Below are 14,721 nucleotides of genomic sequence, written 5' to 3' on the forward strand. Positions count from 1 at the left end.
AAAGATAGCAAAAAGCTCAGAGGTTTCCAGGGGCCTTATGAAGAGGGTACAAGAGGTGAGAGATGGAGCACAGAGCATTTTCAGGGCAATGAAACTATTCTATATGATGCTATATAGATAGATATATAATATTATACATTTGTCACAGCTGTAGAATGTACAACTCAAGAGTGAACACTAATACAAACTGTGGATTTTCCTTGATAAGCTTGTAATAATATTGGTTCATGAAGTGCAAAAAATGTACCACACTAATGCAAGATCTTGATAATGGGGGAAACTCTGTGTATGTGTGCATATGTATGTTCATTCGGAGGGAGAACGTATACAGAAAATGCAATCTTTGCTCAGTTTTTTTGGAAACTTAAAACTAGTTTAAAAGAATAAAGTATATTTTATTTTATTTTTATTTATTTATTTATTTAGAGACAGAGTCTCGCTCTTTCACCCAGGCTGGAGTGCAGTGGCGCAATCTTGGCTCACTGCAAGCTTCACCTTCTGGGTTCACGCCATTCTCCTGTCTCAGTCTCCCGAGTAGCTAGGACTACAGGTGCCCACAACCACAACCAGCTAATTTTTTGTATTTTTAGTGGAGACAGGGTTTCACCATGTTAGCCAGGATGGTCTCGATCTCCTGACCTCGTGATCCGCCCGCCTCGGCCTCCCAAAGTGCTGGGCTTACAGGCATGAGCCACCATGCCCGGCCAAGAATACAGTATATTTTGAAAAATAAAAATTTATATAACAACCCACTGGCAAAGTAAAATTAACATGAGAAGAAACTAATACAAAAGAAATGTATAATCAAAGGTTAGAAACTCTTATGTTACGTGGGAAGTACAATGGCTCCTATTTTTCTTCATATTGTGCAGGTTCTTATTTATTTTGCACCTCTATTAGAAAAGTATCATTCTTAATAACAGGATTAAAACATAATTCTTTCACCTTGGAGCACAAAATATTACATCACAGGGATTAATTCAAGGTGTTAGCTACTCAAAACTGCTGTTACCATAGTATTTCTAATGGTTATTCAGCAGGTACTACTATCAACAAGGATGATGATGACAGTGATAATGATAACATTAATATTGATTTAGCTGATAGGGAGCAGGTGGTTTATAGGTCCGTTTTCATGACTAATCTTATTTTATTGTAACAACTCTGTGGTGCCAATCTTTACAGAAAGAGAAAAAAAAAGAGAAAAGAATGGAGTAACATTAAAATGTATGGCAGTTTGCTCAAAGGATTTGGTGGATGGTCTCTCCAATTAAAAATTCAATTTCACATACTCTATTTGAGACAAGAAACACCTTTTTGTTGATATAATTTATTTAAGAGATTATGCCATTTAAAAGTTTGTATTTATATATATGAACAGACACTGAAAAACGTACCCTGAGCTTAGAATGAGAAATTTTAAAGGATGAGATAATAATATAATATCTTCATTAAACATAGATAAAAAATATCAGCGGAACTTGAAAAGATGTCTTCAAAATCTGCAAATGTCTTGGCCATGTTAGATTAAGAATTTTAATACATCCTTTGTAAGGAAGTATTTTTTTAACTTACATTATATTCTATAGATCACATTATATCACTTAAAATATTGGTTTATAGTTCCTTTGCTCTTAAGGGAATATAAATACATATCTATATTTTACAAAATTATTCTTTTAAATATATACATATATCATGATAAATGTGTGATATGGTAATAGTACATATTGTTTTGTATAATGTTTCTTTATAAGTGAGATGTTAACACTTCTCTTTTCATAATTATCTACCTCCCATATTTGCAAAAATGGCTGCCCAATATTTCAATTAAACCATGAAAAATATTATTGTCATTTTTTTTAAAAAAGTAGGGATCCTATCTTATACAATTTCAAACCATCCTCCTTTAATTATATTTTTAATCTCTAGAAAGTTTCAAGAAAGATAGTATTAGCTCATAGGGAAACTAAATATACTAATAACGTTAGAATTGTCAAACTTTTTAAACATTGTACATTCTGTAGCTGTGTCTGCTTCAAAATTATAGCTGCATGTCGTAAATGTAAAGAAAAATACAATATTAGAGCATTTCCCAGTACTGTCTAAGATATATCATTTAGATGGGATTTCTGTTCTGTAAATTGAATCAAAGCATTTACAAAATAGTGTTTTCGTACTCGTATTGATGGATGTGAATGAATTCTTTATCATTGTTGCTATTGTACCATAGTAGAGAAATCCAAACAGATAGATACAATTTTCTCTAAGAACAAGATCAATTTCACTTTTTGGCAGTTTCTAAATTGTGTTTGTCAATTGTTAGTTGAAATTATGGAGATAGATGATCACTGTTCTTGACCTTTCATTATTCTAAGGCCATGGTGTGAAGGAGCAGGTTTCTGCTGTATAGTTCTCTTGCTTTGTTTCAATTTACAGGATATAAGGGTTATTTTTCAAAGCGCACAGTGAAATAACTGTCTGTGAAGGCTTCTGGAATTCCCACACTTAAATTTTAGATATTATTTCTAACTTCTAGATTTTTGCAAGTCTTTTCATACTATTATTCTTATTTAGAGGTAACTTCGTTTTAATTATATTATATAGACAGATTGCTTGATATAATTGCACCTGGTCATTTCACTTATGATACTTATATTGAATTTATTTAATTAAATAAGATTTCCTATGTAGTCAATATCTTACAAAGTGTTTCAATCTTAGATTTTTAGCAGCAAAAATACCTCCAGATAAATTAAATCTCAAAATTATTAACTTAATTATTACACAGATTTTTTTAAATCAGAAATTATTGCAAAAATTAATTAATGGTGATCCTGAAACAATGCTGTACACTTTCATAAACAAGTTTAATTTGGGCTGACCTTGCAGCTGTGGAACATGTTTGTATTGTAATCTATGTTGCTGAAATAAGTTCAATGTGAATGTGCTGGTATCACCCGGTCGTCTACAGCCACGAGGATAAAAATATAAATAAACCACTAGTTATTTAAAGATTTCAGACTCATGAACCTACACTTAATTTTTGTGGGGCACATGTCACCATTCCTTCTGCCCTTGCACACCCCAAACACACACACCCATGCACACTGAAAGGATACTTTGAAGAGAATCATTCTATACCCTTTGGTGAACAATACATACTCATAACTCACTTCCTACAGAAAACTGATATAATCGCAATGTCAGAAGTTCCAATTTACATTGCAAAGGCAGACAAGCTGACCTCTTATTTTAAGGTTTGAGGGTTGTTGCAGATGGACTCTATTTTCTTAAAAGTATTTTACTTTTATATTGAAATCATCCAATTATTTCTTGGATTAGTTATCCTTTTTCTAAGAACTTCTGTAAGTTTAAGATACCCCCAGGTAGTGTTCTTATTTGTTTCCATCCATTTTTTATTTTGGGTACAGAATTATTATCATATACTTCAAAAATTACCCAGAAATAAGAGTTCCATGTCCTGAAGCATCTAGCATAAGACAATTTTTGGATGTAAGGAAGTACCATCTAGTCATCACCTCATAACACCCTCTAATGACTAACAGAGACCATTACAAACTTTGTAAAGACTGTTATAATAGAAAGTAGTGATCTTAGGTTGAGATTTAAACTTTCTTAGCTAAAGAGCTATTTTTTTGTAACATCATTATTTTTAAGTGTCTACATTTATGTTGCAGTTTTGTATCACTACATTGTTGACCATACCTTAAGCCTTAAATGGTATTTATCGTGGTTCTCAGTGTTAGCAAATAGACAAGGATGAAAAACTTCCTCCAGAATAATAGAAGAGAAAACAACGATTTTATCTAGATAGATTCCAAACTGAGCGCACCTGTGTTCTTCTTACCCATTCAGTTCATTATAGCTTCTCTTTTTCATGTGCTGTGAAAAGCTGACAAAATTTAGTTTGCTTTTGACTCTGGTTATTTATGGATCATCATTTCAAGCAAATTCTTCTGGGACAGCAATCATTATCATTCTCACCATAAACTTTTTAAAAGATCATGTGATTTGTGCTGCTTTGCCCTCTAGAGAGTAGATTCTTGGAGGACAGGATCTGGTTTGCTTTGTCATCATCTCTGTTTCTTTTTGAATAATCAGCCATGCTAACCCCATTTATCTCTCATATAATAAGAAGTTAATTAATATGTCCAAGAAATGGGAGGACTCTTGAAAGGTTTCATTCCACATTTGTTTTCAATAGACCTACATCTCAACTGTTACAGAGGCTGTTTTCTAACTGTCAAAATCACTCCCCAGTAAGTTTCTAAGAAACAAAAGCATTTTACTTCTAATTCTATAAAGAATTAACAAAATTATGTTACTTCAATTTATTTGTTATTATATTTTTTAAAATCTAGTATACGCTAAAAAGAAATCTATTATGTTTTAGTCTTTTCAATTTATGCTTCTAATTTTTACTTATGTGCAAGCTTTTCTATTTACATTTGTGTTCTTATTTTTATGTATGTGCATAGTAGAAAGCAAAATGTATGCTTTCAATGATATTTATGTTCCCTTTACACTAAGTAGCTATTGAAAAATGAAGAAAGAAATGCCTTAAAATGTGGCAAAGGGAAATAGAGAAAATGTGAAAAAGGATAAACAAAGTGAAAAGCTATATACTTTGCTTAGGAGGATCATATAGACGTATAATATATAACCCCACAGCACCTGACGAGCATAGTTGACCATTGTTACTGAAATGTCTCTAATTATTAACAAACCAGTCTTTCAGTTAGAAAAGAATGCTTACCATCAAAACCAAAATTATATATGTATTAAGTAGCAAAATACTCTATAATGAAAAAGATTATATTTAGTATTCTTTCACAAGTTTATTTCTTCTTTTATACAAGTAATATTAGAAACTTTAAACAAGTTTTGTTTGGGCATTTATATTCACTTTAGAAATACTGAGGTAAAAGGAAAAATAATTATAAATTATATCTTAATATATTTCTTTCATTTTAAAAATTCTTAAATGAAGCTTTTGAGCATGGAGATAATAACTTTGTTCTAAATTGTACACAAATCCTTTAGGGTAGGGTTTCCCTAAGATCTCTACCGTTTTGGCATTCTCAGGAGAACACAATGTTGTGGAGATCTGTAGGAACAAAACAAGCCTCCTGGGGACTATGCCATTCCATAGAACTTTCCCAGTAGAGTAAAACAATACCATTCTATGCTTGCAAACTAGCTCATCACATCAAGGAAAATAAAATGTGAAAAGAATATAACATCTTAAATGTAACTAGAAAACACCTACAACTGTCTGCCCAAAGTTATAAAGGGCCACCAGGTGCAATGAATGCTAGTGTTGGTTGCGGAAGGAAGCTAGGCTCTCCTGATTACCAAAAGTCTGCCATGCTCATCCAAAAGAGCCAAACCAAATCCTCCTGAACTTGAAGAGTTAAGGTCTGGGTTAAAGGAGAGACAGAGATAATTTTTTAATGTATTTATTGAAGTAGAGTGATATAAAATGATGAAGGAAAATAAGTCCAATTAGCCATGAGCATTAAAGCTGGTGGTTTTGATGAATGAACAGTAGTCTATAAATCAATGCACAAAAGAACCTAATTGGCAATATTTTCCAATTAGAGCAAGTGATCTGCTTTTGTTGACTGGAGACACAGGGAATAATATACAAAGATGATGTATACAAAACATGAGGGTAAAAGCTAACAGAAATAAAAACCATTTCCTGGTTAAAGTGAGTATGTCCCTAACTCCCATTTAGGGAGAAAATGTCAGAACAAAGTGAAAAAAAAAAAAAAGAATACACAGAAATGTTCAAACAGCCAGAATAAAAAGGATGGAGGTGGGACAGACAAAGATTATTCTGTGGCTCATGTGTGTAGTCCCAGCACTTTGGGAGGCCAAGGTGGGAGGATCACTTGAGGTCAGGAGTTTGAGACCCGCCTGGCCAACATGGTGAAACTCTGTCTGTACTAAAAATACAAAAACTAGACTGGCATGGTGGCACACACCTGTAATACCAGGTACTCAGGAGGCAGAGGCAAGAGAACCGCTTGAACTCGGGAGCCAGAAGTTGTAGTGAACCGAGATCACCCCACTGAACTCCACCCTGGGCAACAGAGCGAGACTCCCTCTCAAAAACAAACAAACAAAATTGTAGTACAATTGAGCGCATCTTTTTCCATTAGGAAAAAGAGACCACAGATAAAAAGAGTATAGTATCTGGAAGTTGTTGAGGAAACAATTGGCAATCTAGAGTTTGATGCTCAAGCAAGATATCATTCAAGATTGATTCAAAATAAAGTTATTTTCAGACATACAACAAATATTTATTATTTATATTTATATGATATAAAATGGACTTCCTAAAGTATAAACTTGGGTTCACAGTGATGGTTGTGTTTGGAAGTAACACAATGGGTAAAAGAAAAATAAACCCGTTGATAAATTTTAATAATACTGACCCTGAAAAACACTAACAGTAGCATTTAGCTTATTTAAAGGCAAACGGAAACAGAAGAATCATAAATTCATAACAGAAAGGTTTCAGCTATTAAAGAAAAATTTACAACTAATGCACTTAGAATCACTATCTAAGGAGTTAGTAAAGGAAGAGAGACAGAGATAGAAGACAGGCACAGATTTAGAAAGAGACAGAAAAAGAGATAGTAATTTTACACTCCAAAAAGATATAATTGAAAAGTCTTCAATTGTCAGGACAATCTTCCCTCTCTTCATCAGTTAAGAAGATTTAATGAGTGCATTTTAAAAATCACTTGGAACAGACAAACCCTATCCCGTACAAGCTATTAAGAATCATAAGAAGAAAGCAGCACAAAACAATTTTAACTTTGCATTGAACTTTAACATATATACAGAAACATTTACATGTCACAATTAATAAATAGCATAAGCCGAGTAGAATTTATATTTACCTGTGGCCACCTCCCTTATTTGCCCTAAATGTGAATGATTTATCTCCGTAAATAAAATAATGGGGAATAAATAAATAAAAATGTGCACACCACAGGGGAATGAAAAAGCTTCCAGAGACCTCTGCCATCCCAATCCAATAAGAGGCAGTAAACTTGCTCACACACCAAACACATTGGTACTACAACCAGCATCTGAGAAAGCCAACGTACGAAGACTCTCCATCCAAGGAATTCACGCAGAGTCTTCATCCCTGAAAGCACCGAGAGCCAAATTTGGCTACAATAAACTATCAATATTGAAGTTATATTCTTAAGGGGGAAATTTTTTTAAAAAACAGTTATATCAAAAATAAATTCAAGAATAACTAGAAAAATAGTCTACTCAAATGAGAAGAAACCAGAAAAATAATTCTGGTAATATGAGAGAGTTCTATAACACCTTTAAAAGATCATCCTAGCCCTCCGGCAGTGAATCCAAACCAAGATAAAATCTTTGAAATACCAGACAAAGAATTTTAAAAGGTTGATTATTAAGCTACTCAAGGAGACACCAGAGAAAGGTGAAAACAAACATAAAGAATTTAAAAACAATTCAGAATATGTGTAAAAAATTTCTAAAGAGAGATATTTGAAAGACAATCCAATCAGAACTTCTAGAAATACAAGACACAGTTAGGGAATAACAATTTACAGTGGATTTTTTTTATTTAACATTAATTTTAAGTTCTGGGGTACATGTACAGGATGTGCAGATTTGTTACATAGGTAAATGTGAGCCATGGTGATTTGCCGCACAGATCAACCTATCACCCAGGTATTAAGTCCAGCATCAATTAGTTATTCTTCCTGATGCTCTCCCTTACCCTGCTCCCTCCAACAGGCCCCAAAGTGTGTTGTTCCCCTTACATTTGTCCATGTATTCTCAACCTTCAGTTCCCACTTACAAGTGAGAACATGCGGTATTTGATTTTATGTCTCTGTTATTTTGCTGAAGATAATGGCTTCTAGCTCCATCCATGTCCCTGCAAAGGACATAATCTTATTCCTTTTTATGGCTGTCTAGTAGTCCATGGTGTATATGTACCACATTTACTTTATCCAGTCTATCATTGAGGGGTATTTGAGTTGATTCCATGTCTTTGATTTTGTGAATAGTGCTGCAGTGAACATATGTGTGCATATCTTTTTGAAAAAAAAATTATATTTATTTGGGTATACACCTAGTAATCAGATTGCTGGATCAAATGGTATTTCTGATTCTAGATCTTTGAGAAATTGCCACATTGTCTCCCACAGTTGTTGAACTAACTTACATTCCCACCAACAATGTAAAAGTATTCCTTTTTTCTCTGCAACCTCACCAGCATCTGTTCTTTCTTTACTTTTTAAAATTGCATTCTGACTAGTGTGAGATGCTATCTCGCTGTGGTTTAGATTTGCATTTCTCTGATGATCAGTGATGTTAAGTTGTTTTTCATGTTTCTTGGCTGCATAAATGTCTTCTTTTAAGAAGTATCTGTTCATATCTTTTGCCCACATTTAATGGGGTTGTCTTATTCTGGTAAATTTGTCTCTTACGGGATTGGGATGGCAGACGTCTCTTGAAGGTTTTTCATTCCCTTGCAGTGTGCACATTTTTATTTGTTTATTTTTTTCCAGTATTTTATTTACTGAGGTAAATCATTCACACTTCAGGCAAATACGGGAGGTGGCCACAGGTACAAACTGGCTGTGGCTAAAGCTCGTGGGTAAATGCAGTACTCAAATTCTTGTAAATACCCTTGTACACTCTGGATATTAGAACTCTGTTAGACAGATTGCAAAAATTTTCTCTCATACTGTAGGTTGTCTGTTCACTCTGATGATAGCGTCTCTTGCTGTGCAGAAACTCTTTAATTTGATTAGATCCTATTTGTCAATTTTTGCTTGTGTTGTTATTGCTTTTGGTGTTTTCATCATTAAATCTTTGCCGATGCCTATGTCCTGAATAGGATTGCCTAGATTTGCTTCTAGGGTTTTTATAGTTTTGGGTTTTACATTTAAGTTTTTAATCCATCTTGAGTTAATTTTTGTATAAACTGTAAGGATGGGGGCCAGTTTCAATTTTCTCCATGTGGCTAGCCAGTTCTCCAGCATCATTTATGAAATAGGGAATCCTTTCCTCATTGCTTGTTTTTGTCAGGTTTGTCAAAGATCACATGGTTTTACGTGTGAGGTCTAATTTCTGAATTCTCTATTCTCCTCCATTGGTCTGTGAGTCTGTTTCTGTATCAGTACCATGTTGTTTTGGTTACTGTCAGCTTGTAGTGTAGTTTGAAATTGAGTAGAATGATGCCTCCAGCCTTAATCATTTTACTTAGGTTTGTCTTCACTATATAGGCTCTTTCATGGTTCCATATGAGTTTTAAAATAGTTTCTTCTAATTATGTGAAGAAAGTCAATGGTAGTTTTTAGGAACAGCATTGAATCTATAAATTATTTTGGGCAGTATGGCCATTTTAACTTTATTGATTTTTCCTATCCATGAACATGGAATGTTCTTCCATTTGTTTGTTTCCTCTGTGACTTCCTTGAGCAGTGGTTTGTAGTTCTCCTTGACGAGGTCCTTTACTTCTCTTGTTAGCTGTATTCATAGGCATTTTATTCTCTTAGTAGCAATTGTGAATGAGAGTTTGTTTATAATTTGGTTCTCTGCATGCCTGCTGTTGGTGTATAGGAATGCTAGTGATTTTTTCACATTGATTTTGAATCCTGAGATTTTTTTGAAGTTGCTTATCAGCTGAAGAAGCTTTTGGGCTGAGACTATGGGGTTTCTAGATATAGGGTTATGTCATCTGAAAACAAATATAATTTGATTTTTAATTTTATTGAAGGCCTTTTCTATGTCTATTGAGGTAATCATGCAGTTTTTGTCTTTATTTCCGTTTATGTGACTAATTACATTTATTGATTTGCATATGTTGAACCAACTTTGCATCCCAGGGATGAAGCCAACTTGATTATGATGGATAAACTTTTCATTATGCTGCTGGATTCAGTTTGCCAGTATTTTATTGAGGATGTTTGCATTGGTGTTCAGCAGGAATATTAGCCTGAAATTTTCCTTTCATGTTGTGTTTCAGCCAGGTTTTCGTATCAGGATGATGCTGGCCCCACAAAGTGAGATAGAGAGGAGTCCCTCCATTTCAATTGTTTGGAATAGTTTTAGTAGAAATGGTACCAGCTCCTCTTTGTTCATCTGGCAGAATTGTGCTGTAAATTCATCTGACCCTGGACTTTTTTAGTTGGTAAGATATTTATTAGTGCCTCAATTTCAGAACTCATTATTGGACTATTTGAGGAATCAATTTATTCCTGGTTCAGTCTTGGGAGGGTGATGAGTCTGGGAATTCATGTATTTATTCTAGGTTTTTCTAGTTTATGTGCATAGAGGTGTTTACAGTATTCTCTGATGGTTTTTGTCTTTTTGTGGGGTCAGTGGTGAAATACCACTTATCATTTATTATTGTGTCTATTTGATATTTTTTCTCTTTTCTTGTTTATTAGTCTAGCTAATGGTCTTTTTAATTCATTATATTTAAAAAAACAAGCTCCTGGATTAATTAATTTTAAAGGGTTTTTTGTGTCTCTCTGTCCTTCAGTTTCACTTTGATCTTGGTTATTTCTTGTCTTCTGCTAAGGGGTTTTTGTGTCTCTCTGTCCTGCAGTTTCACTTTGATCTTGGTTATTTCTTGTCTTCTGCTAGTTTTGGGGGATGTTTGCTTTTGGTTGTCTGGTTCTTTTAGTTATGATTTTAGGTTGTCAATTTGTGACCCTTCTAGTTTTTGATATGGGCATTTAGTGCTACAAATTTTTCTCTTAATACTGCTTTAGCTCTCAGAGATTTTGGTATGTTGTCTCTTTGTTCTTATTAGTTTCAAATAACTTCTTGATTTCTGCCTTAATTTTATTATTTACTCAGGAGTCATTCAGGAGCAGGTTGTTCAATTTCCATGTAATTGTGTGGCTTTGAGATAGTTTTTTAATCTTGAGTTCTAATTTGATTGTGCTGTGATCTGAGAGACTGTTTAATCTTGCGTTCTAATTTGATTGTGCTGTGATCTGACAGACTGTTTATTATTATTTCAGTTCTTTTTTTTTTTTTGCTGAGAAGTGTTTTACTTCCCATTTGTGATCAATTTTAGAGAAAATGCCATGTGATAATGAAGAGAATGTACATTCTGTTGTTCTTGGGTGGAGAGTTTTATAGATATCTCTCAGGTCCCCTTGAGCCAGAACTGAGTTCAGGTGTTGAATATCTTGATTTTCTATCTCTGTGATCTAATATTGTCAGTGGAGTGTTAATATATCCTATTATTATTGTGTGGGTGTCTAAGTCTCTTCATAGGTCTTTTAGAACTTGCTTAATGAATCTGGGTGTTCCTGTATTGGAGATATATGTACGTGTGTGTGTGTGTGTGTGTGTGTGTATACTCTTCTTGTTGAATTGATCCCTTTACCATTATGCAATGCTCTCTTTGACTTTTTTGATCTTTGCTGGCTTAAATCTGTTTTGTCAGAAGCTAAAATTTCCACTTCTGCTTTTTCCTGCGTTCCAATTGCTTGGTAAATTTTCTTCCATTCCTGTATTTTGAGTCTATGTGTGTCTTTGCACATGAGAGGTGTCTCTTGAAGACAGCATACCAATAGGGCTTTATTCTCTATTCAACTTGTCATTCTGGGTCTTTTAATTGGGACATTTAGCCCATTTACATTTAAGGTTAATATTGTTATGTGTGAAGTTGACCCTATCATCATGATGTTAGCTGATTATTTTGCAGACTTATTTATGTAGCTGCTTAAGAGTGTCACCAGTCTGAGTATTTTAGCATGTATTTGTAGTGGCTGGTAATGGTTTTCCAAGACAGTATTTGTTTGTCTGAAAAAGATCTTATTTTGCCTTCTCCTGTGAAGCTTGGTTTCGCCAGATATTAAATTCTGAGTTGGAAATTATTTTCTTTAAGAATGTTGAATTTTGGCCCCCAATCTCTTCTTGCTTGTAGGGTTTCTGCTGAGAGGTCAGCTGTTAGTCTGATGGGATTCCCTTTGTAGGTAACCTGGCCTTTCTCTCTGGCTGCCGTTAACATTTTTTTTCTTTCATTTCAACATTGGAGAATCTGACGATTATGTGCCTTTGGGTTGATCTTCTTGTGAAGTATCTTACTGAAGTTCTCTGGATTTACTTAATTTGAATATTGGCGTGTCTTTCTAGATTGGGGAAGTTCTTCCAGATGATATCCTGAAGTATGTTTTCCAACTTGGTAAAATATTCACCCCATCTTTTTCAGATACCCCAATTAGTCGTAGGGTCTGTCTTTTTACGTAATCCCATATTTCTTGGAGGTTTTGTTCCTTTTCATTCTTTTTTCTCTATTCTTGTCTTCCTGTCTTATTTCAGAAAGATAGTCTTGAAGCTCCGAAATTCTTTCCTCTGCTTGGTCTATTTGGCTATTGGTACTTGTGACTGCATTGTGAAGATCTTGTATTGTGTTTTTCAGCTCCATCGGATCATTTATGTTTTTCTGTAAATTGACTATTTTGATTACCAGCTCCTGTAATGTTTTTAATTCTTAGTTTCTTTGCATTGGGTGAGAACATGCTGCTTTAAATCAGTGATGTTTGTTATTACCCAACTTCTGAAGCCTATTTCTGTCCGTTTATCCATTTCAGCCTGAGCCCAGTTCTGTGCCCTTCCTGGAGAGGTGTTGCAATCATTTGGAGGAGAAGAGGCATTCTGACTTTTAGAGTTTTCAGCATTGTTGTGTTGATTCTTTCTCATCTTTGTGGGCTTATCTCCCTTTGATCTTTGAGGTTGCTGACCCTTGAATGGGGTTTTGGTGGGGTCTTTTTTGTTGAAGCTTTTGCTGTTGCTTTGCATTTGTTTGTTTTTCTTTAAACAGTCAAGCCCCTCTTCCATAGAGCTTCTGTGGTTTGCTGGGGGTCCACTCCAGACACTAATCACCTCAGACCCTCTCACACCTGGCTGTATCACCACTGAAGAGTGCAACACACCAAATATGGCAGCCTGCTTCTTCCTCAGGGGGCTACGTCTCAGTGGAGCCCTGACTTGATGCTGGCCCAGATGCTCCTGTAGGATGTGTCTGGAGACCCCTACAGGCAGGTCTCACCTAGTCAGGAAAAACAGAATCAGGAACCATCTTAAAGAAGCAATCTGGCTGCCCCTTGGCAGAGTAGGTACACTGTGCATGGGGGGAATCCTCCTTATCCAGACCACCAAGACTTTCTAGAGCGAGTAGGCAAGAAAGGCTGTCAGCTTCACTGTAGATATGGTGGCCGGCCTCCCCTCAGTGGCTTTGTCTCAGGGAGATATCAGCATTCTGTCCATAAAATTCTGTCTGGAGCTGGTGAAATTCTCTGAGAGAGGCCACACCTGGTGAGGAGGAATGGATCAAGGTCCCACTTAAAGAATCAGTGTGTCCCTGACCTGCCACAGTACTGTACTGTGCTGTGGGGAATTCTGCTCTGGACTGCCCAGACTCCCCAGGGCTGGCACGCCAGAATGACCATCTTGAGCCACAGGGTTGGCAGCTGTCCCTCCCCCTAGAAACTCATTCATCTCAGGTAGTCTCCAGCCTGCGGCCACTTTCCAAGTCAGTGGGTCTTAACTTGCAATGTGCCATGTGAGTAGGCCCCGCAGAAGAATGCCACTTGGCTCCCTGGCTTCAGCCACCTTTCTAGTGTTACTGTTGGAGTGTCTTGAGTATGAGCCATCCAGGTTTTTGTTGTTTTGAACAAAGAGTTAAACAAAACACACAAACAAGCAATGAAAGAATAAAGCAACAAAAAACCAGATTTATTGGAAAAAAAAAAATACACTCCATGGAGTGCGAGTGGGCTTGAGCAAGTGGTTCAAGAGCACTGGTTACAGATTTTTCTGGGATGTAAATATCCTCCAGAGGTTTTCCATTGGTTACTTGGTTACAGTCTATGTAAATGAAGGAGTGGCCCACAAACAGTCTTATTGGTTGTGGAAGGCAACCAATCAGAGGCTGAAGTGAAATTACAAAATAAACTAAAAAAGATGACTAACAAGAAAATTGTTAGTAACTTCTATGCTTAGCTTCTAGATAAATTCTTTGATATATTTACAGGCTCTTTATATGTCAACTAACTGTACTGTTCTCAAGGCATACATCAGACATTTTTCATTAAAAAATAATGTATTTTAATTAACTTTACAGGTTTCACATGATATTGAATTTGGTCATAGTCAAATAAATGTAAACTAAAATAGCAATAAAGGTGATTTTTTAAGTGTTAGTATTTTAAATCCAAATAATGTATAATACATATTTCCAGGGAGAGCATTTTCATATGCTTTTTGATATTTCAAATTTTTTCTACGGTACTTTTTTGGGGCAAGGAGTGTAAGAAGAGCCGGGCAATACCTGATAATTTTAAAAATATACATATGCTGTGACTCCTCAACTACATCTCTAGGAATTGACCTAACACATATGTTGATATGCAAGTGCAGAGAATAAATGGTGGTATGTTCTTCTTAGCATTATTTCTTATTGTACATATGCTTATTTTAGCAAATTACTGCAAATAACTTGTTGACATTAAAACTGCTATACATCATAATGACACAACGCATTATATACACAGTAAAACTCAGTGTAAAAAAATAAATATGTGTAATTTACTTATTTTCAGCAAATTTCTAATGATTCTGTCAATATCAAGTTCTCCCTTCTGCCAATCCATTAGTTCACTTGCA

Source organism: Colobus angolensis, unplaced genomic scaffold (assembly GCF_000951035.1).
Source record: "Colobus angolensis palliatus isolate OR3802 unplaced genomic scaffold, Cang.pa_1.0 Scaffold191, whole genome shotgun sequence".
Lineage (NCBI taxonomy): Eukaryota > Metazoa > Chordata > Mammalia > Primates > Cercopithecidae > Colobus > Colobus angolensis.